The sequence below is a fragment of the Giraffa tippelskirchi genome, chromosome 2 (genome assembly GCF_054371585.1).
Source record: "Giraffa tippelskirchi isolate mGirTip1 chromosome 2, T2T-mGirTip1v1.2.pri, whole genome shotgun sequence".
Lineage (NCBI taxonomy): Eukaryota > Metazoa > Chordata > Mammalia > Artiodactyla > Giraffidae > Giraffa > Giraffa tippelskirchi.
This window is the reverse complement of record NC_137276.1, coordinates 146,786,070-146,812,452: the sequence shown is the minus strand read 5'-3', so window position 1 is coordinate 146,812,452 and position 26,383 is coordinate 146,786,070. Positions and strand designations below refer to the sequence as shown.

The following is a 26,383-nucleotide window of genomic DNA, read 5'->3' as shown; positions in this document are numbered from 1 at the left end:
AAGATTGAAAGCAGGAGAAGGGGGTGACAGAGGATGAGATGGTTAAATGGCATCACCAACTTGATGGACATGAGTTTGAGGAAGCTCCAGGAGTTGGTGGTGGACAGGGAAGCGAGCTGCAATCCATGGAGTTGCAGAGTTGGACACGATGAGCAACTGAACTGAACTGATATCACAAATATTTATTGAATTTTATAAAATTTATTCAGCCTGTTTAGCTAAAGTATTTTCTTTATTCTATTAATGTATTTAATTAAGTTGGTTAATCTCAAATGTTAAACCAAACTTACATTCATCAAATAAATCCAACTTGCTCATAATGCCTTAACCTTTTATATTTTTCTGGATTTGGTCTGCTAAAATTTCATTTGATTTTAACATTTCTACTCTGTGGAGATTAATTCATTATTTTCATTAATTGGGATGTTCTTATCAGGTTTAATATCAAGATTGTACTTGCCTCATAAAAGAAATTAGAAAACATTCCTCTTTTCCTAATCTGTGATGTTTGGCAAATATAACAGGTCAAGCCATATGTGACTGGAATTTTCTTCATGGGTCATTTTTAATTACAAATTTCATTTCTTTTGTAGATATAAAATGATCCAGATTTTCTGTTTCTTATTCTGTCAGTTTTGATGATCTGTGTTTTTCTAAAAACATTGTCTGTTTTATCAAAAATTTCAAATATATCCATTATTTCTTAAAAATACTTATATGATATGAAATGATGTCTTGTTTCATTCCTGCTATTGGTTTTTCATACCTTCCCATCATTCTTTGATCATTATTGCCAGAAGTTTATCAACTGTATTTGTTTTAACAAAGGGTCATCTATAGCTTTATTGCTTTTCTGTAACACACTGGGCTTTTATTTGGTTAATTTTTTCTCCTACATTTGTTCTTCTTTCTACATTCTCTGAGTATACCCTGGTGGGGCTTTTAAAATCATTTTTATTGGGGAATAATTTAGGACAAAAAAAAAACCCTGCATCTATTAAATCTGTTGATGAACTTGGTATTTGAATTTTTTGCTGCTGTTGTACAGTTGCCAAGTTGTGTCCAACACTTCACAACCTCATGGACTGTAGCATGCCAGCCTTCCCTGTCTCTCACCATCTCTCAGAGTTTGCGCAAGTTCAAGTCTGCTGAATCAGTGATGCTATTCAGCTATCACATTCTCTGTCACCCTCTTCTCCTTCTGCCTTCAATCTTTCCCAGCATTAGGATTTTTCCCAGTTGTCAGCTCTTCCCATCATATAGCCAAAGTGTTGAAACTTCAGCTTCAGCATTAGTCTTTCCAAAGAGTATTTGCGGTTGATTTTCTTTAAGACTGACTGGTTTGATCTCCTTGCTGTGCAAGGGACTCTCAGAAGTCTTCTCCAGCACCACAGTTGGAATACACCTATTAATGACCTTAAACACACCTATTAAATTTTGGGGGCTTCCCAGGTGGCACAGTGAAAAGAATCCGCTTGTCAGTGCAGGGCACATAAGAGATGCAAGTTTGATCCCTGGGTAGGGAAGATCCCCTGGAGTAGGAAATGGCAACCCACTTCAGTATTCTTGATCGGAAAATTTCATAGACAGAGGAGCCTGGCAGGTTACAGTCCATGGGGTGGCAGAGTCAGACATGACTGGGCACACACACACACACACACATTTTACTGACTCTGATAATCTTTGCCTTTTAATTAGAGTGCTTATTAAATTAATATGTAACATAATATTTGAAACAGTTGGAATTAAATGTACCATTTTGTTATTGATTTTCTGATTGTAATATCTGCTTTCATTTCTTTTTTTCCTGTTCTTGCTACTTTTGTAGTGTTTATTTTTTAAACTCACATTGTAATATATCTACTAACTTTTTGCTCATATCTCTGCACTTATTAGCTTGTTAATTATGTGTTTTCAGTATCCTGTTATTTTCCTGCAAATGCCCACATATAACTTATTTAAGTCTATATGGAAATAACTATTGTTAATTTCCAAAGACTTTAGAATATGGCAACTGCTTTTACATTCTTCTAACTTTTTTGTCTTATTCTTGGATATTATATATGTATATCCAACATTATATAAGGGCATATACTATATATATCATATTATATAGACTATATATCCCCATAAAATTATTTTTGTTTTTAAAAATTAACATTTATATTCACTCACATATTTTCTATTGCTCTTGGTTTCTTTCAGAATATCAATGACTTTTCTGTAGGAAGAATGCCCTTTAGTATTTTCTTTAATGTAATTCTACTGCTGCTAAATTACATCAGTATTCCTTTTGCTATTATCTAAATCTTTAGTTTTTCTCATTTTTGAATAATATTTTCAATGATTACAGAATTCTAGGCCAGAGGGCTTTCCCTTTCGTAAGTACTTTGAAGATATCATTCCATTGTACTTTGACTTTGTCTTTTGTGTTCAAAGTCATTTTCTGTTTTTACTGTTCTTTAAATGTAATGTACCATTTTCTTCTGGCTGATTCAAGGTTCTTTTAATATTTGTTTTTCAACACCATGATTTTATAAGCTAAAATATTTGTTTAGTCTTTTAATTTTGTTTAGGGTCACGGAAGTTTTTGAATATGTGATTTGATGTCTGAACAATTTTGGGAAAATTTTCAGCCATTATCTTTCCAAATACATTTTTTTTTATCCCATTCTTTCTGTCTCTTCTCCTTGGACTCCATTTACACACGTTAGACATAAAAAATCATATTGGCTTAAGCCTTATGTTCCATCCTTTGATTTTCCTATTCTTTAGTCTGGATATTTTCTTCTGTGATATATCAGGACCACTAATTCTGTCACTAATTTTCTATTTGCTGGTTCTATTCTGCTGTTAAACTGATTCATTTAGTTATTAAATTCAGTCATGTTTTCCATTTCAAAATTCCCACTTGATTCTTTTTTTATTTCTGCATATCTGCCAAAAATTCTCCACCTCATCATTTATTTTAAGCATATTTATTTTTTGATCCCTGATTATTTTTCTCCAGATCTGTTTTAAAGCTTTCATTTTAGTATCATCATTGTTTCCTCTTAAGGCTAGTTTCTTTATTTTAAATATTTCTTTCTTGGCTTTATTCCATTTTTCTGATATAGATTCTCAAATAATTTCCTCAGAAAAGGCGGATACAAAATAAAATTTACAGATTCTTACATGTCTAAAAATATCACTTTTGATTTCACCCTAGATCAATACTTCAGCTGAGTCTCAAAAATTCTGTTTAAAAAGTTTCCACATGAATGGCTTTATTTATCAACATCCAGCATTGTTAATAGAAAGTATGAAACAAGTAAGTATATTTGTTTGTTTTTATAGGTGAATTAAGGATATGTGTGTGAAGGCCACCTGGGGCAGCTGTTCAAAAACACATCAATTTGTCCCATGTTTTCAGGTTTTTAGTTTTTCTTGTGTTTACTCAGGAAGCTAGGCTTCTGACTCCACTGAAATTTCACTGTGCTTATTATGAAATATGGCTCTTTTGGCTTTGTTTTATCTTTCAACTTGTCAACATGTCCTCAACTGTCTTTAGTCTTCCATAAATGTATTTGTTTCTCTCCTTTTACACTCCTTAATTAACCCTGTCTCATGATTCATGTCATTGTTTAGGGTTTACGCATATTTTTTAAGTTCTTATTTCTATACATCGCCAGAAGAATGAAAAGTGAATGAGTATTATACAGGTACTCTCTTGAGTTAGAACTCCATACCACTTTTAATATGAATAAATGAGCAGGTAAATGGAAGGACATTTCATTTATTTCACAAATTAATTGTAATATCATCATGACATTTGTCAACCTTAGCCTTCAGTATTTCTCATTCTTCTCATTATGCTACTTTGTTTTCCATTTTTGGAAGTTTAATGAGTGCAGGTTAAATAAAATGATTGTGACCTGACACTTTCTATGCCTACATTTTTTTCACAATTCAGACCAGGAGCTTGTGTTTTCTAAAGAAGTTGGGATAAAAAGCATTGGCCAGAGATTCACCAGCATAATTATAATTTTTTGAATCTCTATAAATTCTTCAATAGAGATGAACTTCAATGCCTTTAATGACTGGCACCACAGAATTGAAAGAGCTTCAAAAAACCAGTCATCAATCATGCATGGCAGTTCTTTACCCAGACACATGTTAAAGGATTTAACCGGTTCTTAAGATGTGTACACCTTGAAACTTCTAAGTTTGATTTAAAAGAGCTCACTAGGATATAATTAACTCAGAACTTAGAGCCTTGTACATAATTTAGAGGCAATTACAGTTCAAGGAAATAATATACCAACTTTTCAAATTCAAACAGAAAACAGTCTGAAAAAATAGAATTAATCACTGGCAATTACTGAGTTAAAATTTCTAACTTATTACCTAAAATCCTCCCACATAATCATACATTCACCTTTAACTGAACCACTAATTGTAATCATAATTAGGGCTGTGCAGACATTAAAAACTCAGAAGACCATAAAACACATGAAGCTGCTATTTCAAAAAAATAACTGTTTCAACTTTCCATCCTCAAAGTTTTAATATAGTTTACATCCTAGGTAGATCTTACAAATTTGAAGTTTATGATAATTTTAAAACAAAATATAGTTTTATATAATTATGTAACATAAAATTTTGATTTTTAGACAAAATACAATTTTGTACAATTTTGGAAAACAGGTTTGAAAAATCAATAGTAAAAATCCTGTTTGTTCTTTCAAGTGTCTTCTAGAATATTATTTGGATATTTAATTGTATCTTAGAGCAACCAGTATGCTAACTACAAACAGTCTGCTATGTCTCACAAATAGGCCTGGAGTTAGACTGTTTTAGTTACTGCTACACTTGAAAATAATAAAAATAATTTCATACCTTTGATTACATTTAAACTAGCTTAGCTTCTCCCTGATTAGTCTAAAAATAAGGAAATTTTACTATATCTACCTTTAGTAACTTTAAAGCCATCTTTCACATAAATACTCTAAGACTATAAAATGACATTTCTTCCTGTATTCCAATGATAAGGAAAACTAAAAGGCTTCAAGATAATTTGTGAAGATTTATTCATAAAGAGAGAACATTTATTTCCTTTTAAATAAAAGTCAATTCCATGACAACTGTAAACTGAAGAAATCAGCATCCTTGCCTGAGTCTTAGCTTCTGTGCAAGTAAATCTCCAGGGCAGGTACATCTAAAATGCTGCCACCCAGCAATGGAGACAGACATAAACAAAAGAGGTGTAGACACAGTGGGGTAAGGAGAGTGTGGCACGAACTGAGAGTAGCATGGAAACATATACAGTACCATATGTAAAATAGATGACCAGTGGGAAGTTGCCATATGATGCAGGGAGCTCAACCTGGTGCTCTGTGATGACCTAGAGGGGTGGAATGGGGTGGGAGGTGGGAAGGAGGTTTAAGAGGGAGGGGACACATGTATACCTATGGCTGATTCATGTTAATATGTGACAGAGACCAACACAATATTGTAAAGCTATTATCCTCCAATTAAAAATAAATTCAAAATAAAATAAAATGCTGCCATCAGGTCTGCACATTCCTTTCTTTTCTGTTATTCCACAAATCTCCCTCAGTTGAATTTTGGAAGGTTCCTTTCTGATTATCATAAGAAGGAAACATTAAAAACAACAACTATAACAATGAAATTGTCCATATATAAAAAATAGCCCAAACATGAAATGAAAAGATACTGGAAAAGTTAACTATTTAATATTATGATAGTATTCAGCATATTGTAAACATCAGCAAATTTTTCCAGAATGAGAACAGTAAAACCTCAACACAAAGAATGCAATTAACTCTTAGTTAAAATGCTAAATAACAATAACACTACCCTAAAATCAATCTGTAGAACTATGACTGAGAAGATTTATGAAATGCCTCAGTCTAGTTAAGAAAGAACAAGTTGTTTTCTTCTGACTTAATAGTCACAAAATTTCAGTCTAAGCAAAAATCTGAAAAAGAAAACAATAAACATAAACAAATGGCCTGTGTATTGTCTAGCAAAAGGTACACTATCAACAAAACCACAACTGGGTCAGGACAATTCATGGGGAGGTAATGTGTCTATTGTCATTGTGTTCATAAAGTGAAGAAGGCTGGATCGTAACATCCATGATTAGCCTACTGTCACTAGTTACAAACATTATCCAACTATGCCCTTTGCTCTGATTTCATGACTAACAAATACATTTTCTATAATATTTGCTTTTCATATAGACTATCCTAAGGGAAGATGTGCAAATAAAAATAAAAACTGCCATATACATTGTATAGTTAAATCTCTCATTCTAAGCCAATAAATTAGGACTCTTGTTTTTATAGCCATGTCCTGTGAGTCTAGTTATGGAAAACCAATATTCCCAAATGCTGCTGCTGCTAATTCGCTTCAGTCGTATCCAACTCTGTGCGACCCCATGGACTGGAGCCTACCAGGCCCCTCCGTCCATGGGATTCTCCAGGCAAGAATACTGGAGTGGGGTGCCATTTCCTTCTCCATTCCCAAATGAGCTTAATCTAAATATCACCAAAATTTGTTTTTCTTGTCCTACAAGGCTAAGATATGCATGCACGCTCAGTAGTGTCCAACTCTTTGAGACTCCGTAGACTATAGCCCACCAGGCTCTTCTGTCCATGGAATTTTTCAAGCAAGAATACTGGAGTGGGTTGCCATTTCCTTTTCCAGGGGATCTTCCCCACCCAGGGATTGAACCTGCATCTCCTGTGTCTCCTGCATTGGCAGGTGGACTAAGAATTCACACCCAAATTATCATCTTTTAAGACTCAAATATAGAAATCAGTTGGATTCCTTGTCAATATTGTAGACATGTATGAAAGTGAAAGTCACTCAGTTATGTCCGACTCTTTGTGACCCCATGAACTATACAGTCCATGGAATTCTCCAGGCCAGAATACTGGAGTGGGTAACCGTTCTCTTTTCCAGGGGATCTTTCCAACCCAGGAATTGAAACCAGGTCTCCTGAATTGCAGGTGGATTCTTTACCAGCTGAACCACCAGGGAAGCCCAGGAATACCAGAGTGGGTAGCTACCCCTTCTCCAGCAGATCTTTCTGACCCAGGAATCGAACTGGGGTCTCCTGCATCGCAGGCGGATTCTTTACCAGCTTATCTACCAGGGAAGCCCATAGATATGTATATTAGCCTTTAAATTCCATAAGTATGAAACGGTATTCCATTGTGTAACTGAGTGTACACCCTTGAATTTATATCATTTATTATTTGTTTATTTAAAAATATTCATTGAGGGATTATACAACTGGGTCAGGCAACACGCAAATCAATGCAGAACCAGATTTTGTTACATGCATTGACATTCTGTATCTAGTAGGTCTGATATATTGAGAATGTACTATGTCAGGCATTGTTCTCAGAACTCTTGTGACTATTGTTCCATTTAATCTATAAAATCACTCAATAGATATTTCCATTCTATTTTCTTTTGAGATGAAGAAACAGAATGATAAAGTTTAAAAGTTTAAGTAACTTCTCAGAATCATACAGTTGGGATGCAAAGTTAGAGGCAGAGTTCATATAAGAATATGGATTTCCCTGGTAAGAAAAAATTAATTACACAAGTATACACAAATGTAGGGGTTTCCCCATGGTTCAGTGGTAAAGAATCTGCCTGCCAATGCAGGAGACACAGGAGATGCAGGTTTGATCCCTGGGTCAGGAAGAGCCACTGGAGGAGGAAATAGAAGCCTATTTCAGTTTTCTTGCCTGGAAATTTCTACAGAAAGAGGACTGTGGTGCGCTACAGTCCATGGAGTTGCAAAGACTCAGACACGACTGAGTGACTAAGCACACACACATACATTTAAATGTAAGTTTGTCCACTGAAAGACAATTTATAATGATATATGAGAATGGTGTGAAATAAGACTGGATATGGAGGCAGGGAATACATCATAAAGAATTTTTGTACCATGTTAAGGACAAACCAGATAAAAGTTTTACCAAAGAAGATAGGCTTTTTTAAAAGATCACTTTAGTTGCAAAGTAGAGAACAGAATTAAGAGTCTGGGTGGATGAAGAGAAACCATTTAGAAGGAATTTTAAGAATTTAATGTGCAAAAACTAAAGGTGGTGGGGATATGGAAAAATGGACTGTTTCCCAGTGCCAGGACATAATGTCAACAGAACTCACGGCATGTCGAGGACAATTTCTAGGAATCTGACTTGTTCAGCTGAATGGATGGTACAGCCATCGCCTGAGACACAGAAAGATAGAAAATAATCACATCTTTGAAATTATGTTCACACATCCTTCCTAATATCACACTTCTTACATGTGTCAAACCATAGCCAGTTCTTTCTCCACTTTGCGACAGCCACAGTGTGTAATTCAGTTAAGTCTTCTTTAGTCTCACTATAGGTCTATATTCTTACTAAAAGGATACAGGGAAATGATCTCTCTGTCTAGAATGTTGTTCCCATTTGTCCCTTCCTGAACGCTTCCTCTTTCTTTTCTTTGCCACTATGTTGTTCTTATTTATAAAAAAAAAAACAAAACAAACCTTTTTTTTTAGAACAGTTTTAGATTCACAATAAAATTGAGAGACAGGTACAGAGATTTCCCATATATTCCCCAATGGTACACATGTAAACCACCCCATTATCGGTATTTCCTACCAGAGTGATACATTTGTTACAATTGATGAAATTACATTGACAAATCATAATCACCAAAAGTATGTAGTGTGCATGCATTATGGTTTACTCTTGGTGTTGCAGAGTCTATGGGTTTGGACAAGTGTATAATGCATCCAACGTAATAGCCTAATAACAACCCTCTGAGCTACACCTATTCATCCCTCCCCTCATTCTTGGAAACCACTGAACTTTCTCCTGTCTCCACAGTTTTACCTTTTCCCCATTGCCATATAATTGGAATCATGCAGTATGTAGCTTTTTCAGATTTGCTTCTTTCACTTAGTACCATACATTTAAGTTTCCCCCAGGTATTTTTGTGACTTGATAGCTCACTTCTTTTTAGTGTTGAATAAGATTGCATTTTTGGATATATGAACTTTCACTTATCTATCCTCCCACTTTAAGACATCTTGGTTGATTCCAAACTTTGGCAATTATGAATAAATCTGCTATAAACATTCATGTGCAGATTCTTGTGTCCGTATAAGTTATCAACTATTTGGGTAATTGCCAAGCAGTGCAATTGTTGGTTTGTGTGGCAAGAATATATAATTTATAATATATGTATTATATATATAAGAAACTGTCAAACTGTCTTTCAAAATGGCTGTACCACCCACTAGATTTTTAATCACATTCATACAGCCAATATTTCTTGAAGACTTAATATTTGCAGTTATTGTACATTTGAGATCCAGACAATTATTCAAGATTCTGTTTAATAGCACCTTCTTCAGGAAATTTCATCTCTCCTAACTCTGCCTTCTTTGCAGCCCCTCAGACCTTTCATTCAACCTATTTTATAAGATTACCTCATTTATTTTGAATTCTAGCTGAATTGTTGGTATATCTGCTCCCTGACCCTATTTTTAAAGATGAGGTATTTGTGTCTCTATTTACCTCAGGCCAAGCATAATTTATATTTTATATAATAGAGACTGCATTAGGTTGTAGTACTATACCAATGAGAGATCCATAGTAGCAAAACAATGCATGGTAAGTATGCAGTTAAATCTATGGTTTCTCCAGTAGTCATGTATGGATATAAAAGTTGGACCATAAAGAAGGCTGAATGCCAAAGAATTGATGCTTTTGAACTGTGGTGTGGGAGAAGACTCTTGAGAGTCATTTGGACTGCAAGGAGATAAAAACTGTCAATCCTAAAGGAAATCAACCCTGAATATTCATTGAAAGGACTGCTGAAGCTGAAGCTCCAATATTTTGACCACCTGATGCAAAGAACTGACTCGTTGGAAAAGACCCTGATACTGGGAAAGATTGAGGGAAGGAGACAGGGGTGACAGAGGAAAAGATGGTTACATACAGTTAGATAGCATCACTGACTCAGTAGACATGAATCTGAGCAAACTTCAGGACATAATGAAGGACAGGGGAGCCTGGCATGCTGCCATCCATGGGGTCATAAAGAGTTGGACAAGACTTAGTGATTGAACAACAATAACAAAAGTATAGATTCCTAATAAAAAATATTTACCTGGCTATCCATTTAAATATGTATTAGAAACAATTACAAAGAAATTATAATTATAAAAATTACAATTGTAGAAACTAAATATGTCCTTTTTTCTAAATGCTGATGCCTCTTGTAACATCTTTTGTTTTTTAATGTTCCAAATATTTCATAACACTGGTTAAGTGGCTACATTTTGTAGTGACTCAGGGAGGCATTCAACTAATGCAGAAAAGCTCACTTCAATGAGGGAGAAAAGAGCTTAATCTTCATTTCAGATCCATGCCCTACATTTTCCAGTAGCAATAATTACTGTCTTCATGGCAGCTGTTTTCTATGGTTTCATCATTTCATCTTGAGATGTACAGTTCCTTGGAAACCTAAGAACTAAAATATATTTCCTGAAAACTATGAAAACATGATGAAATATTAATCAAAACTAAATCATCCATAATAGTTGTAACATGTGCCTGGCACTAGAACTATCACTGGTCTCTGAAAGGAATGATCAGTTACATTAGTTATTCATCATTAGCCCAGAAGAATCTTACCCAAGTGTTCTCACAGCTGATTGAAGTGGAGCAGAGGCAAATCAGAGAAGGCTGTCAAGGGCACAGTTTGTGCAATTTTACATTGTTTGACTATATCCTGATTCTGTTGTGAATGAAGCCATGGCACTTTGAAATATCAGCCCACTAATGGACATGAATCCTGAAACTAATATGAGTTCAGGTTGGGGGGCGGTGGGTGGAATGCAGTGGATGTGGTTCAGTTCAGTTCAGTCACTCAGTCGCTCCCAGCTCTTTGCGACCCCATGGACTGAAGCACTCCAGGTTTCCCTGTCCATCACCAAATCCCAGAGCTTGCTCAAACTCATGTCCATCAAGTCGGTGATGCCATTCAACCATCTCTTCCTCTGTCGTCGCCTTCTCTGCCTGCCGTCAATCTTTCCCAGTATCAGGGTCTTTTCCAATGAGTCAGTTCTTCACATCAGGTGGCCAAAGTATTAGAGTTTCAGCTTCAGCATGAGTCCTTCCAATGAATATTCAGGGTTGATATCCTTTAAGATTGACTGGTTTGATCTCCCTGCAATCCAAGGTACTCTCAAGAGTCTTCTACAACACCACAGTTCAAAAGCATCAATTCTTCAGCATTCAGCCTTATCTATGGTCCAACTATTACATACATGTCTACTGGAAAAACCATAGCTTTGACTTGACGGATCTTTGTTGATAAAGTAATGTCTCTGCTTTTTAATATGCTGTCTAGGTTGACCACAGCTTTTCTTCCAAGGAGCAAGCACCTTTTAATTTCATGGCTTCAGTCATCATCTGCAGTGATTTTGGAGCCCAAGAAAATAAAATCTCTCACTGCTTCCATTGTCTCTGCATTTATTTGCCATGAAGAGATAGGACCAGATGCCATGATCTTAGTTTTCTGACTGTTGAGTTTTGAGCCAACTTTTTCACTCTCCTCTTTCACTTTCATTAAGAGGCTCTTGAGTTCTTCTTTGCTTTCTGCCATAAGGGTGGTGTCATCTGCATATCTTAGGTTATTGATTTTTCTCCCGGCAATCTTGATTCCAGCTTGTTCTTCATCCAGCCCAGCATTTCCCATGATGTACTCTGTATATAAGTTAAATAAGCAGGGTGGCAATATACAGCCTTGACCTACTCCTTTCCTGATTTGAAACCAGTCTGTTTGTTCCATATCCAGTTCTAACTGTTGCTTCTTGACATGCATACAGATTTCTCAGGAGGCAGGTCAGGTGGTCTGGTATTCCCATCTCTTTAAGAATTTTCCACATTTTTTTCTGATCCTCACAGTAAAATACTTTGGCATAGTCAATAAAGCAGAAACAGATGTTTTTCTGGAACTCTTTTGCTTTTTCAATGATCCAGTGGATCATTGGCAATTTGATCTCTGGTTCCTCTTCCTTTTGAAAGTCCAAATTGAATATCTGGAAGTTCACAGTTCACATACTGTTGAAGCCTGGCTTGGAGAATTTTGATCATTACTTTGCTAGCGTGTGAGATGAGTGCAATTGTGCGGTAGTTTGAACATTCTTTGGCATTGCCTTTCTTTGGGATTAGAATGAAAACTGACCTTTTCCAGTCCTATGGCCACTGCTAAGTTTTCCAAATTTGCTGGCATATTGAGTGAACCACTTTAACAGCACCATCTTTTAGGATTTGAAATAGTTCAAGTATTGGATGCAGTACAAAGAGAATAGAAAATATGACATTTATATAAATCCCACTTTCTAATTTATTGACCTTGGGCAAGTTCCCTAATTTCACTGTGCCTCCATTAATTCCTCTGTAAAATGGGAATAGTAATAGTTTCTACCTCTGAGTGTGGTTGCAGGATCTAATGTGCTAACACTGGCAAATTACTTTGGGTGCATGGAAACTATCAGTAAGTACTACTTTTATTATGTGCTCAGTCACATAGTTATGTCCAACTCTTTGTGGCCCTATGGACTGTTGCCTGTCAGGCTCCTCTACCCATGGGATTTTCTAGGTAAGAATACTGGAATGGGCTGCCATTTCCTACTTCAAGGGATCTTGTTCACCCAAGGATTGAACCAGTGTCTCCTGCATCTCCTGCATTGGCAGGTAGACTCTACCACTAGCACCACCTGGGAAGCCCTATTTGTTTGTTTATAGTGGTTGTCATTGCCTTGAGATGCTTCTAATTCAATTTAGTTTTCTACAATCTCCAATCCATGCAGGGTCTACAGTGGTGGGGAGGCCAGAATGGCTCCTCTACTCTTTCAATTCATCCTCTTCCATGGGTTCTCAGTAAGTTAGAGTCCTTATGTTCTCTATTTTTCATGACTGTTCTGGGCAGATTGGAACATATCCTTTCATTCATTACAAAATAAACCTCCTATGGATGTCTTCTCTTCTCTTTAACCTCTTTTCTTCCAACCCTCCAGTCTCCTATCTTTTTCTCCTCATTTCCTGATATGAAGTGATGTTCACTTGGTTCCATTGGGTTCCAATCTGCCTAGATAGGCATGGGGGATGGGAGTAGAGTGGGCAAGTGAAGATCAATGAGAAGATTGTCTCCATTGTCAAGTTGGGCTTTCTCTTACTCTTCCTAAAAGTTATCTCTGTCTCTTCCTCATCTTGAATTTATTATCCTAGCTTCAGGGTCAGCCAGGATTCAAAAACATGGTCCTAAGGAAAGGAGGATGTTAAAGAGCAAGAAACTCTCCTTCCACAAATCACAAATGATCATGTAAAATCCAAATTAAATCAGACCACTTCCTGTAGAAAACATACTCAGAACTTCTCAGAGTATTTAAGAGAAATTCCAAACTCCACACTATGGCCAATCAGACCAGACAAGACCTGGCCTCTGCCTACTGTTCCCACATCATCTGTCACCACTCTCCCCTTCTCTGCACATTACCAGTCTTCCTCAGTTTCTGAACAGTTTAATCTCTTTGCTGCTTCCACGCACATGCCTGAAACCATCTTCCTTCACTTCTTTCCCTGAATAATTCCTTTGTCTTCTTCAGGCTTCAGCTTGATTGTCACTTTCATTGCAAAGCCTTTCCTCTCCTGACCTTGCTACATAAACTAAAGTTTTATGCATTTTCATAACATCATGCATTTCCCTTGGGAGCATTAGTCATCATTTATAACTACAAATTTATTGTTTTAAAAGAATTCTAAAATCAACCCGTGCAGTAGGCTCTTCATGGACCATATCTGTCTTGCTCACTGCTATATCCCCTTGGATTCATGTGTCTATTTATTAAATAAATGTTTCTATGAATTCATAGCATGGAAAACACCTAAATGCATGGTGTTTAGAGTTCTATAGACCTCGTCAGCATGGGACCTGGGGCTTTACTTCTTTCAGTCCCAGGTTCCTCAGCAGTAAAATGGAATCACATTCCTCAAAGTCTTATGACAGAATCTTATGCCAAGTTCACAGCACTGGGATAGAGCTTAGCAAACACTCAGGGACTCTCACTTGCTCTCCCTGCCAACACACTCTTGCCTCCCACTCACTATTTTTACTGTCAGAAGAAACGTTGGATCACAGTGTTCCTCTGCTTCAAACTCCCAGTATCTCCTCCACCTCATCCAAATTCTTTGGAAACACAGTCCCATGAGGGCCCCCTCTCCTCCTCTTCCCCTTTCCCCATCCCCTCTCTAGCACACTCTCCCTCTCTCTCCTCCAGCCACTCTGATCCCCACTTTGAGCACACAAGGCATACTTCTGCCTCAAATTGTTTGCATTGGCTGTTCTTTCCCCTGGGAGAAGTTCCTTTCAGGAATCTGAATGGCTGCTTCATCACCCTCTCCAGGGACTATTGTATTTTAATTGCAATCATTGCTTGCCCTCAGCATTCCTCATCCTTCTTACTTTATTTTTGTCATCTCACTTATTCATTCAACCTTCAAGACATTCTGAAAATGACTTACTTATGTTTAGTGTCTGCCTCACAGTACTAGAATGTAATATGAACTTTATGAGAGAAGATATTTTTGTCTGTCATAATTGGTTGTATAGCTCTAATACTTAGAACAGGACCTGGTCTATCACAGGTATTTAATAAACATTTTAAATTAATAAATGTAAAATGTAACTATATTATTAGGATTATTATTATCACTACATGGAGATGAAATCTATTTTCCTAAGGCACTCTTCTATGGATTCTATCCCCATTTACATAATAAAAAAAATCTAGTTACCTACCACCATGACACGTTAAAAACAATTTGATCCTTCAGAGAATTAACTAGGGACAAAGCCAAAAATTGCCTTGCATTGAGAGGCAACTTGGGATTGTTGCCATTTTTCGGTCTTATTTGGAATGTCCAGTTTTGCAAAATATTTTTCATATAATTTGGCATTGTCGGCTTTTATTACCAATGTCTGTATCTGAACAAAGCTGAATATTTGCATTAAGCCATGAATAGAGAAAAGGTCAGGACCTTGTCATTTCTCTGCCCATCAGTCCCTATCCTCAGGCACTATTAGGTGATTACAATTGCCTATGTCCTGTATCTGTGAGTCTGAACCTCTCTAGGTCTTGCTTTCTTGATTTTGCCTTATATAATCCTACTGCTTTTAGGTTGCTCACACTGATTTAGCTAACCTGGCCTGCTTAAGGCTTTGATTGACACCAGCATTTGTCTTTTAGAACTCTACTTGTTCTGGGTTTTCCAATTTGGTTTTATTATATCTTGTTAATTTCTAATTTCCCTTTGGGGTGTCCTGGAGCTTGAGATTGGGGACAGGAGACAAGAAGGAACCATAATTGCAATGATGTGAGTGGTGGGAAGGTGATATATATTTTAAAAGATTAATTTAGGTGTTCAAGTACCTCAAACCCTTTCCTGATTGGATTGTCACATAGGAGTGAAAGTCACTCAGTCGTGTCCAACTCTTTGCAACCCCATGGACTACACAGTCCATGGAATTCTCCAGGCCAGAAAACTGGAGTGGGTAGACATTCCCTTCTCCAGGGAATCTTCCCCAGCCAGGGATTGAACACAATTCTTCCACATTGCAGGCAGATTCTTTACCAGCTGAGCCACCAGGGAAGCCTGAACAGGGGAGACACAGGAGAAAAAGATCCCTTTGGGATACAAAATTATGGAAGAGAATAAAAGCTGGTGAGACGTAAAGATTATCTGTTTGTTTGTTTAGTTCCTCCAGGGCACAGAGACCATGTATTACTTTACTTATGTATCCTGAGCACTTAGCACATTATTCAGTTAATACCAGGGATGAACAAATGTTTCTCATAGAATACGTTAGTAAAGATACATATAGGGCAGCAACATTAACATAAATCTGCAATGGATTAGTGTCAGTACATGGTTGCTTTCCATCAGAATTACACTGTGACTAAGCAGATATCATAATCTAAGTATATGAGAAAAACATGCAAACAATATTCAGAAGGTTGTTTTACCATTATTTCAGACATGACAGAAGCAACTAAACATGCATACTATAGCAGAAAAGCTAGAGGATATGAGTGAGATAGACCAAACCAGCTTATGAGTGGCTAAACCCTCAGAAAAATCTCCCAGGGTTGTAGGGAGGATTAATTATGTGAATTCATTTATAGCACTTAGAAAAGGTCAGCCGTAAGTGCTCAATACATGTTGGTTATTAGAAATGTTAGTTACTCTTTGTACTATTTGTAGAGCTTTTTAAGAATTTATATTCCTGATTCTGATATACAGGACTCATTAAGTTCAGGTTCAAGGAGTCATTGTTTTAAAAGCTCCTCTGTGGAGTCTAAAGTAAGTCTTTGAACTGCCCCTCTATGTTCCAAGGAGCCTGTCAGCTAACAGAGTGAGAAGGACATGGCTGGGGAACTCTATTCTCTTTCATACCAGTCCTGGAGCCAGAGGGAGATGGGAGCCATATTCCTTTTCATGTCCTGTGTAACCAGTCGTAAACCCTGGTGCTTAATGTGTTTCAGAGGTGGACAGTCATAGTGTTTAAGGGCACTGTCATTCATCTCACTTCAGACTCCAAGTTTAGACCCTGGAAAAAAAATTAACAACATTTTCATGATTCTGGATAGTGTGAGCCTGAAAGACATTGAGCTTAAAGAAAGATATCCAAATGTTAACTGTCCATGGTGCTTTATAAGTATTTCCAATTCAACATGTACAAAATGAATTTCATTATCTCTTATCTTGATTTTTTTACATTATTTTCTCAGTTTATTGGCCTATAATTCAACCAGTATCCAAACATAGAAATTTAGGGTTTATTTCAATCTACTCTATATTCTTCACTGCCAAACAGTAGATATGAATATAGATACAGAGCTATAGCTGAATATATATGAATATGATATATATATATGTATGTATACCTATGAATATAGATATATCAATACGTATAGCTCAGGAAACAGTCCCATGTTGCTTTGACTGTCACACTGTCCTCTATACCACATCACTTTCCTGCCTGAAGCCCTCCATTGATTTTTTCCTGCCTAAAGGATAATGTGCATACATCTTGGTATAGACCAGAAGAATCTCTACCGCATATTGGGAAACAATATACTAAACAGTTAAGTGAATGGGCTTTGGAATCCCACAGAACTGGGCTGAATTATGATTTCATCCCTTACTAGATGTGTGATCTTGGAGAAGTAATTTTTCTATGGCTCAGCCTCCTCACTCATCAAATGGAGATGTTAATAATGTTCTTATGAAGCACTTAAGAATATTAAATTACATATGATGCTTATCACACCTAGCAGAGAAAGTGCTAAGTAAATGGTGGTGCTTGTCAATGATGTTGCCATGTTAGTTTCAGTAACATAGTCTATCTCCAATTTATCTTTTAAGGCCTATCTTTCCATCTCTCCTCCACTTTCCCATGTCTCTCCACTTCTGTCCATCCTCTGTACTACAATCACATTGGACTTCTCACCACTCTCTGAATGTGACTGTGTACATGATCTGATTTCTTGTATTTTGCCTCTTCAGAATCTATTATTCATCTTAAAGACTTGCTTCAAACTGCATCTCTTCTCTGAAGCCCTTTAAAGATTTTCTTCTTTATAACAACACTCAGTTCACATTTCCGTTATAGGCATCCTTATACCAAAAAAAAAAGAAAGAAAAGTAGAATGCTGCCAGGGATGCTGTATTTAATCAAAGATTAAATAAACTACAAGTGGAAAGAAATGTAATCATTTCAAAAATAAAATACTCAGTAGAACTGCAAGAATTTCTGTTGCCACTCAGGAGAGTAAAGACCTCTATGTAAAATAATGAATAGGCATGAATTATTCTCATTATTTTTACTGAAACTCCAAAATAAATTCTCCCCACTGCAGTTTCTTTTGGGGGTCTGCATGTAATGGTGTAGGCTTCTCCGGTGGCTCAGTGGTAAAGAATCAGCCTTCCAATGCAGGAGGCTCAGGTCCCATTCCTGGGTTGGAAAGATACCTTGGAGAAGGAAATGGCAACCCACTTCCATATTCTTGCCTGGAAAATCCCATGAACAGAGGAGTCTGGCAGCCTACAGTCCGTGAGGTCACAGAGAGTCAGACATGACTTAGCGACTAAACAACAACAACAATAAAATGGGGGGGCGGAGTCAGGTGCAACGTATAGCAGCCATTTATGCATGCTGCAGAGGGTCCCTGCTCAAGCCCCTCCCTGAAGAAAGCAACTGTCAAGGGGTGATGTTATTGGTCCTGCTAAGCTATTGGTCCATATGGCAGTGAGCCCCTTCCTCTTGCCCTCCTCTGTATAACAAGATCTTGAATCCAGTCTGGGACAAGATGGGTTTTTTGAGAGTCTACTGTGCCACCTTCTCTGCTGGCTTTCTGATTACAGTAGTTATTCCTTGCCCCAGCAACTCGTCTCCCTGGCATATAGAGCAGCAACCAGAACAAGCTTGGGCTTGGTAACATGTCTTGGAATCTGATTCATCAATAGTTATTCTTCAAATATTATCTGGAAGACACTTTTCCAAGTTCTAATCAGTGCTCTAACGGCACCATGCCTAATAAAACCACATCCTGTCACATTACACTGACAGATGGTTTTCCTGTAGGAAATGAGGACCATCAATAGCATTCTTCATAGACACAGGTTTTGGATAATGGTAATATGTCAGCAGATATATTAATATTTTTTTTTCATTTTGGTGGCATGATATTGTGATTTAGCATTAATGACACAGTTTGAACTCAGTAAGCTATTCTATAAAATCCTTGCTTACAAGTAACTGACAACAATTTTAAGCAAACATTCTGCTTAGTTGTCGGCCATCTGTAGCAGTAGATGGAACAATCTCAGAGATGTATGGTGCTGTTTCTCCCTCCACTTTTACTGGTGGTGATTGGCTTTAGGAAGCCAGCAGAGGTGAGCACTAATTAGTACTATTCCCCATGGCAGATAGGATCTTCTCAGTCACTCAGCAAAAGTATATTTTAGAGCAGTTCTACTGCAGACACCTTTTCCCTCAAATATCATCCTGATATAAATCTTTTCCTTCTTCCCTTCACTTCTACTCTCCTTCCTTCCTTCCCTCTTTCCTACCTTCCTCTCTCCCTCCATTTCAATTTTTAACAGAAAAGAAATATCTAGAAAATTTTAAATTAAATTATGTTTAAGATGACTAAAGGCCATTTTCTCTTTTATTGTCAATTTGGGGGAGAGGAAGAATATTGCAAAAGGTTTCCATGGAGTGAATTTTTTTAACGGGCAAGGATGTAGAAGCAATTTGAGATGTTTTAGGAAAACTGATCAGAAGCTAACTGTGGCCTCCAAAAAAGACTTGAGTATTTTAGACTGTTAGATTTACATAGTATAATACAGTGACTCTGAACGCTTCTGGTTCTGCAATCTACTGTAATTGGAGGTTTTATGGTCAGCAGCACAGTTGCTTTAGAATGGCCCGCAGCACATGATGGTATAAATATCTATTCCTCCCACTGTATTTACTTAAAATAATAATAGCTCTGTTTGAAAATTAAGTATTTGTTTCGTGCTAAAGAAATATATCAGATACTTAATATGTATGATCTTTTAAAATAATTAATACAGGTCCATTAAGAGAAGCTGAAGCTCCCTAACTTTGAACCTGGCCAAGGTCACAGGCGTAGTAATTAATGGTACTGAGTTTAGAACCCAGGGGTACTGGAATCTAAATTTCCTACTTCTCTTCTGGGCTTCCTGCCACCTATGATGAAGGGAATTTTACTCTTTTCTAAAAGGATTTAAAATTTTTCACTTTGAAGAGATCTACTTTTTGGTGGTTTGTGGCAGCTGATATCCATTTCTTTCCCCATGGATATTTTCCTGACATCAATTTCTAGGAAATAGAGATTAAGGACAGAATATAAATCAACCAGTTCTACTTCAATGAATAGAATTTTTTAAGATCTATACTCGCTTTTTTATGTCTTTTGTTTATGAGAAAGCAATGGCTCTTTTATTCACAATTTAGGTTTTGTGTTTCTCATTGTGCAATGAGGTAGAATTCTAGGAATTATCCTAAATGGGCTTCAAACAAAGAGTCTTTTGCAGCCCAAAATTAACAAATACTTATGGATGATGATAATAATGATGTTTTAATGAGATGACACCAGAAAGAACTTTTTTGAATACATTATCTTTAAATGTCTTGATATAACTATCCTTTTTAGTACTGCAACAATTCTAAGAGCAAGGTATTACTATTTGTTTTTTATATAAGAAAACTAATTCAGCAGTAAAATGACTTGTCCAGGATCAGGCTAATAAGAGGCAGAATTCGAATTTGAATCAAGATGTATCTAATATCAAAGGTTCTCTTTCTATAACACCAAATGGCCTAACCAAAGAAAAGGGAAAAGCAGTCAATCAGTAGAAAAGCAGTGCCTTCAGTTACAGGTAACAGAAACTCAACCATGATGACTCAGCCAAATCATGGGTTATACACATAAATGGTAGAAACAATCCAGCACTGCTGTGGCTGCTCAAGGATGTCATGGAAGAATGGGGCCTCCAATAACATCTGATCTGCTCTCCTTAGACTGTGGCTTCAATTCCCTTGATTGCAGATGTGACTCCCTTCTACTGGTCATCAATCCTTCACTCCAAAGACATGGTAAAATGTGAAGGGCAAAAGGCTCATATGAGCTAAATTGATCCTGTTTTATCAAGAAAAGAAGAGGTGTGCAGCAGCGCTACCTGGAGCATACATGGTCAGTTATGTCCAACTCTTTGTGACACTATGCACTGTAGCCCTGCAGAATCCTGTCCATGTGATTTCCCAGGCAAGAATAACAGAGTGGGTTGCCATTTCCTCCTCCAAGGGATCTTCCAGACCCAGGGATCAAACCTACATCTCCTGCAGCTCCTGAATTGTCAGGCAGATTTTTTACTACTGTGCCATCTGGGAATCCCTGTTTCCTTGTGACTTCCATTTACTAAGACGGTGTTGTATGAGCACCCTTTATTATAAGGGTACTTGGGGAATTGATGTGGATTATAGCTGCATACATTGACATCATGAACCCATTGGGGTTCTATGAAAAAACAAGGATAGATTTCTACCAGGCAGCAGTTGCTGCTGCTGCTGCTAAGTCACTTCAGTCGTGTCCGACTCTGTGTGACCCCATAGACGGCAGCTCACCAGGGTCCGCCGTCCCTAGGATTCTCCAGGCAAGAATACTGGAGTGGGTTGCCATTTCCTTCTCCAGTGCATGAAAGGGAAAAGTGAAAGTGAAGTCGCTCAGTCGTGTCCGACTCTTAGCGACCCCATGGACTGTAGCCTACCAGGCTCCTCCATCCATGGGATTTTCCAGGCAAGAGTACTGGAGTGGGGTGCCATTGCCTTTTCCCCAGGCAGCAGTATCTGGCACCAAAACTATAGCTGGGAAAATGAGAACTGGAGCTCAGTAAAACACTGAAGGAAATCTATGAAGCCAGAAAGAGATAATTCATTATTCCTCATCAAAAAATATATTGGACAACAAGATAAAAAGGATCGTAAGGGAGTTGTTTACTCAAACACTTAAGTTCATTATCTGTTAACCTCCCTCTTGGTCTAATTATTTGGGTACCAAAGAGCAATATCCTCTGACAGCTGGACAATCCCATTTACACTGCAAGAAAAAGGCCACTTAGTTAGGACATTCAAATTACAGCATAAAGATTCAATTGGAAAAGTGGTCTCTTGGCATTTAGGGTGACTTCAGAAGGAATCTATGGCCCTATCCATACCCGAATCTTATCTTCAATGAATGAACATATCAAGGCTGGAGACCCCAGACATTTTGAGAGAGAAATCACTGCCATGGTGCTTTGGGATTCAAACATTTGTACCACTGAGCATGAAAGAGAAAGAAAAGAAAAGAAACTTTCAGATGACAGAGTTCATTTAATCAATTCTTGCTATGTTAGGCCTGGTTACATTGATAATCTGCTGACCCTTCAAACTTGAGACATGTTGAATACTGCCTGTTGATGAAAATAAGTCTCTTTTCCTCTCCAGCAGAGATCTAGAAATTCATTATAATTATTCTTTGTGAGATCCATGGATGTATGTGAATCTCTACAGGTAAGAGAAGTTGATGAGAGGAAGTTAGTGTCTCTTCCCACCTCAGCATTAAGTTTAACAACATAGAAGGAACATGTGTTATAGCATGTGTACTAAAATTGGAAGGTTTACACAGTCCACTGCAAGAAGCACTTGCAGATTCTAAAGTTTTCCACATTTCCGCAAGATTTCTTTGTGAAACACTGTCTGACCCTGTGCTCCCAGAGAATTTGCTACATCCCTGTATTAATATGTGCCGCACTATATTTAATTGTGAACGGACATATTTGTCTTCTCCATAAGACTGTGAGTTTCTTGAACACAGAAGCACTATATAGGAAACTAAACTTGAAAACAGTGTACAAGGGACATGGGGAATTTCCATCTCTAGACTCTTTAAAGGAAAAATATTATATAATATTGTTTATATGTGGAATCTAGAAAAATGGTACAGATGAACTTATTTGCAAAGCAGAAATAGAGACACAGGTGTAGAAAACAAGTGTATGGATACCAAGGAGGGAAGAGGATGGGATGAATTGGGATATTGGAATTGATGTATATACACTACTATGTATAAAGCACAGGGAACTCGACTCAGTGCTCTGTGGTGATCTAAATGGAAAGGAAATCTGAAAAAGAGGGGATATTTGCATACATATAACTGATTCACTTTGCTGTATAGCAGAAACTAACATAATATTGTAAAGCAACTATATTCCAACAAAGATTTTTAAACAATAGTTGTCTGGTCATAGAAATGTGTAGAGACAAGATGTTAAGTCAAATGACCCCTTCAAGACTCCCAGATTCAAAAGTCTGCTTTAAAAGGAATTTCTTTAAAAATAGAATCAGAAAGCATCTATTTGGTTATCTAGAATAAAATACAATTTCATTTTCTCTCTACTACTTAATTGGCTCTTGCTAAAAGTAAATTTAAATTCTTAGTCTCAACAAAGCTACAGTGGTCATCATAAAAGATTTGAGTATTCATATTTCATTTCATAACTGTAAAACTACTGCATAAATCCTACTTATTTCTATAGGCCAAAACAGCTACCATATTAACAATATCTACTCTAGTAATCATCACTAATAGCTCTTTACAGGACTAAGAGCTGAAATACCACCATTGCCATGTAGCTGGGTACACAAAGTGATATTAGAAGGAATGTGTTAAATCTATAATACATTTACTTAAAGGGATTAATGCCAAAGTCCACTCTTAGAAAGGAGTAGAAAAGAGCTCAAACTTCTTCTGAGGGTTGTGAATACAGAAATCTATAAAATGATGCCCCCAAGAACTTAGAAATGAGACAATAAGACTGGCTCTGAGAGTAAAACTGAGAGATCAAAGCAGAGCAGAAATATGCACCATTGTTTCAAAGGGAGAGAATGACTCACAAGCCTGCAGGGCATGAGGAAGGCCAGATTAACTGTATGAACATTTCTAAAGACAGAATATTTTACTCACAGAGAATTTGTCAGTTATAGAAGCACAGAAGAGTTAGAACCTGGAGGTCTTGGTTTATGTAGGCATCGCTTCTTAGCTAGATTTTTCTCAGCTTATTTTGTAAATTTAGTAAGGCAAGAAAATATACTCACCATCCTCATTTTAAATAATCACTAAGTGTTGCTCTGCTATATATTTCTGCTTTGTGCACTTTAAGTTAAAGTGAGTTCTTCTGATGAAGGTCTATCTTGTTCACTGTGATATAGCCAGTGCCCAGCCCGGTGCCAAACACAGTGGATGCTCAGTACTTTTTTCAACTGAGTTAACAGTCCTGAGACTTGACAAGGGAGATCCAATGAGCCTTTGAGTCCAAGATTCTAGAATGCAGAGCTAGAACTAACCTATTGATTAATAAGATTATCAACTGGGGAGGATCTTTAGCAGCCCAATTTTATTGGATCAAACAGCTAAATTTCTGTCTTCAGAATGTCAAAAAACAGTCACAATCTGAAAGTTGAGAATTACATGTTATTTGGTGGGAATTTTAAGGACTTCAAGCCTGGGAGACAGCATCTCAAGTAACCCTGAGAAAACTGCTCTGAGGAGGCAAATGAGGAACTAGGTTATATAGAAGCTTACAACAAAGGGCAGGTAGCCTGAATATCAAAAGATTACAGTTAATTGTGGCTCAGCTGGTAAAGATCTGCCTGCAATGCAGGAGACCTGAGTTTGATTCCTGGGTTGGGAAGATTCCCTGGAGAAGGGAAAGGCTACCCACTCCAGTATTCTGGCTTGGAGAATTCCATGGGTTGTATAGTACATGGGGTTGCAAAGAACTGGACACAACTGAAAGACTTTCACTTTCACTTTTCATTTTCAAAGGAAACCAGATATTCCAAGTTAAGGAATTAAAATTAGCATTTTTTTATGCAAGGGAAGATGCTACCATCTGGGATCACTGAAATGACTCCTTTCATTTGCAGATCAGCTATCTGGGCCAGAATCCTGAGTTTTTCACATCCTGAGTTCCTCAGTGTTCTGATTCTGTTAAAGTGCTGCACTCAATATGCCAGCAAATTTGGAAAACTCAGCAATGGTCACAGGACTGGAAAAGGTCAGTTTTCATTCCAATCCCAAAGAAAGGTAATGCCAAAGAATGTTCAAACTACCATACAATTGCATTCATTTCACACACTAGGAAAGTAATGCTCAAAATTCTTCAAGCTAGGCTTCAACAGTACATGAACCAAGAAATTCCAGATGTTCAAGCTGGATTTAGAAAAGGCATCCGTTCGATCATAGAAAAAGCAAAAGAATTCCAGAAAACATCTACTTCTGCTTCATTGACTCCACTAAAGCTTTTGACTGTGTGAATCACAGCAAACTGTAGAAAATTCTTCAAGAGATGGGAATATCAGATCACCTTACCTGCTTCTTCAGAGAGCTGCATGCAGGTCAATAAGCAACAGTTGGAACCGGACATGGAACAAAGGACTGATTCCAAATTGGGAAAGGAGTATGTCAAGGCTGTATACTGTCACTCTGCTTTTTTAACTTATACGCAGAATACATTATGCAAAATGCTGGGCTGGATGAAGTACACACTGGAATCAAGATTCCAGGGAGAAATATCAATAACTTCAGATATGCAGATGATACCATCTTTATGGAAGAAAGGGAAGAACTAAAGAGCCTCTTGATGAAGGTGAAAGAGGAGAGTGAAAAAGCTGGCTTAAAACTCAATGTGCAAAAAATGAAGATCATGGCATCTGGCTTCATCACTTCATGGCAAATAGATGGGAAAACAATGGAAACAGTGACAGACTTTATTTTGGGGGCTCCAAAATCACTGCAGATGGTGACTGCAGCCATGAAATTAAAAGGTGCTTGCTCCTTGGAAGAGAAGCTATGACCAACCTAGACAGCATATTAAAAAGCAGAGGCATCACTTTGCCAACAAAGGTCCATGAAGTCAAAGATATGATTTTTCCAGTAGTCATGTATGGATGTGAGAGTTGGACAGTAAAGAAAACTGAAGACTGAAGAATTGATGCTTTTGAACTGTAGTGTGGGAGAAGACTCCAGAGAGTCCCTTGGACTGCAAGGAGATCAAACCAGTCAGTCCTAGAGGAAATCACTCCTGAATATTTATTGGAATATTCTGCATGCTGCGGTCCGTGGGTTGGCCAAGAGTCAAGAATACACTGGACTGAGCAACTGAACACCACCACCACCACCACCATAGGGAGTGGCTGCAGTCTGATGGCTGCCAGATTGCAGGTATGGTTCTCCTTCCTGGGTGCACTTAGGGCTGAGAAATTCACATTTGGAAGGCAGAATCACTGATAATTTGACATCCTTATCCATTTCTCAAGAAAAACTATCTAAGCAAAATAGAAGCAGGTAAAAGGGAAAGTTTTTTGTTTTCTTTTTTTTTTACAAATTGGAGGTTTGTGGCAACCCTGCATTGTCAGATGATGGTAGTTTTTTTGGTTTTTTTTTCAGCAATAAAGTATTTTCAAATTAAGGTATGTACAATTTTTTAGACATAATTCTATTGCAAACTTAATAGACTATAGTTTATTGTTTTATTTGCCTTGGGAAACAAACAAAAAGAAATTCACGTGACTTGCTTTATTGCTCTTTATTGAAGTGGTCTGGAACAAAACCAATAATATCTCCAAGGTATGCCTCTATCTGGTTCATGCTTTACTTATT

At 37.3% G+C, this 26,383-nt stretch overlaps 1 long non-coding RNA gene across 2 annotated transcripts in view; it reads right to left on the bottom strand.

Moving 5' to 3' along the window:
- Window positions 1-26,383, bottom strand: part of LOC145523559 (uncharacterized) — an 880,911-nt gene that overhangs the window by 127,569 nt on the left and 726,959 nt on the right. Inside the window, exons 9-10 of one of the 2 annotated variants that reach the window (XR_014066716.1) lie at window positions 16,548-16,701; window positions 8,089-8,257 (exon numbers count right to left, since the gene is read on the bottom strand). This is a non-coding gene — a long non-coding RNA (uncharacterized LOC145523559). Of the gene's footprint in view, window positions 1-8,088; window positions 8,258-16,547; window positions 16,702-26,383 lie in introns of those variants that run through there. The other variant, XR_014066705.1, reaches the window with a different exon arrangement.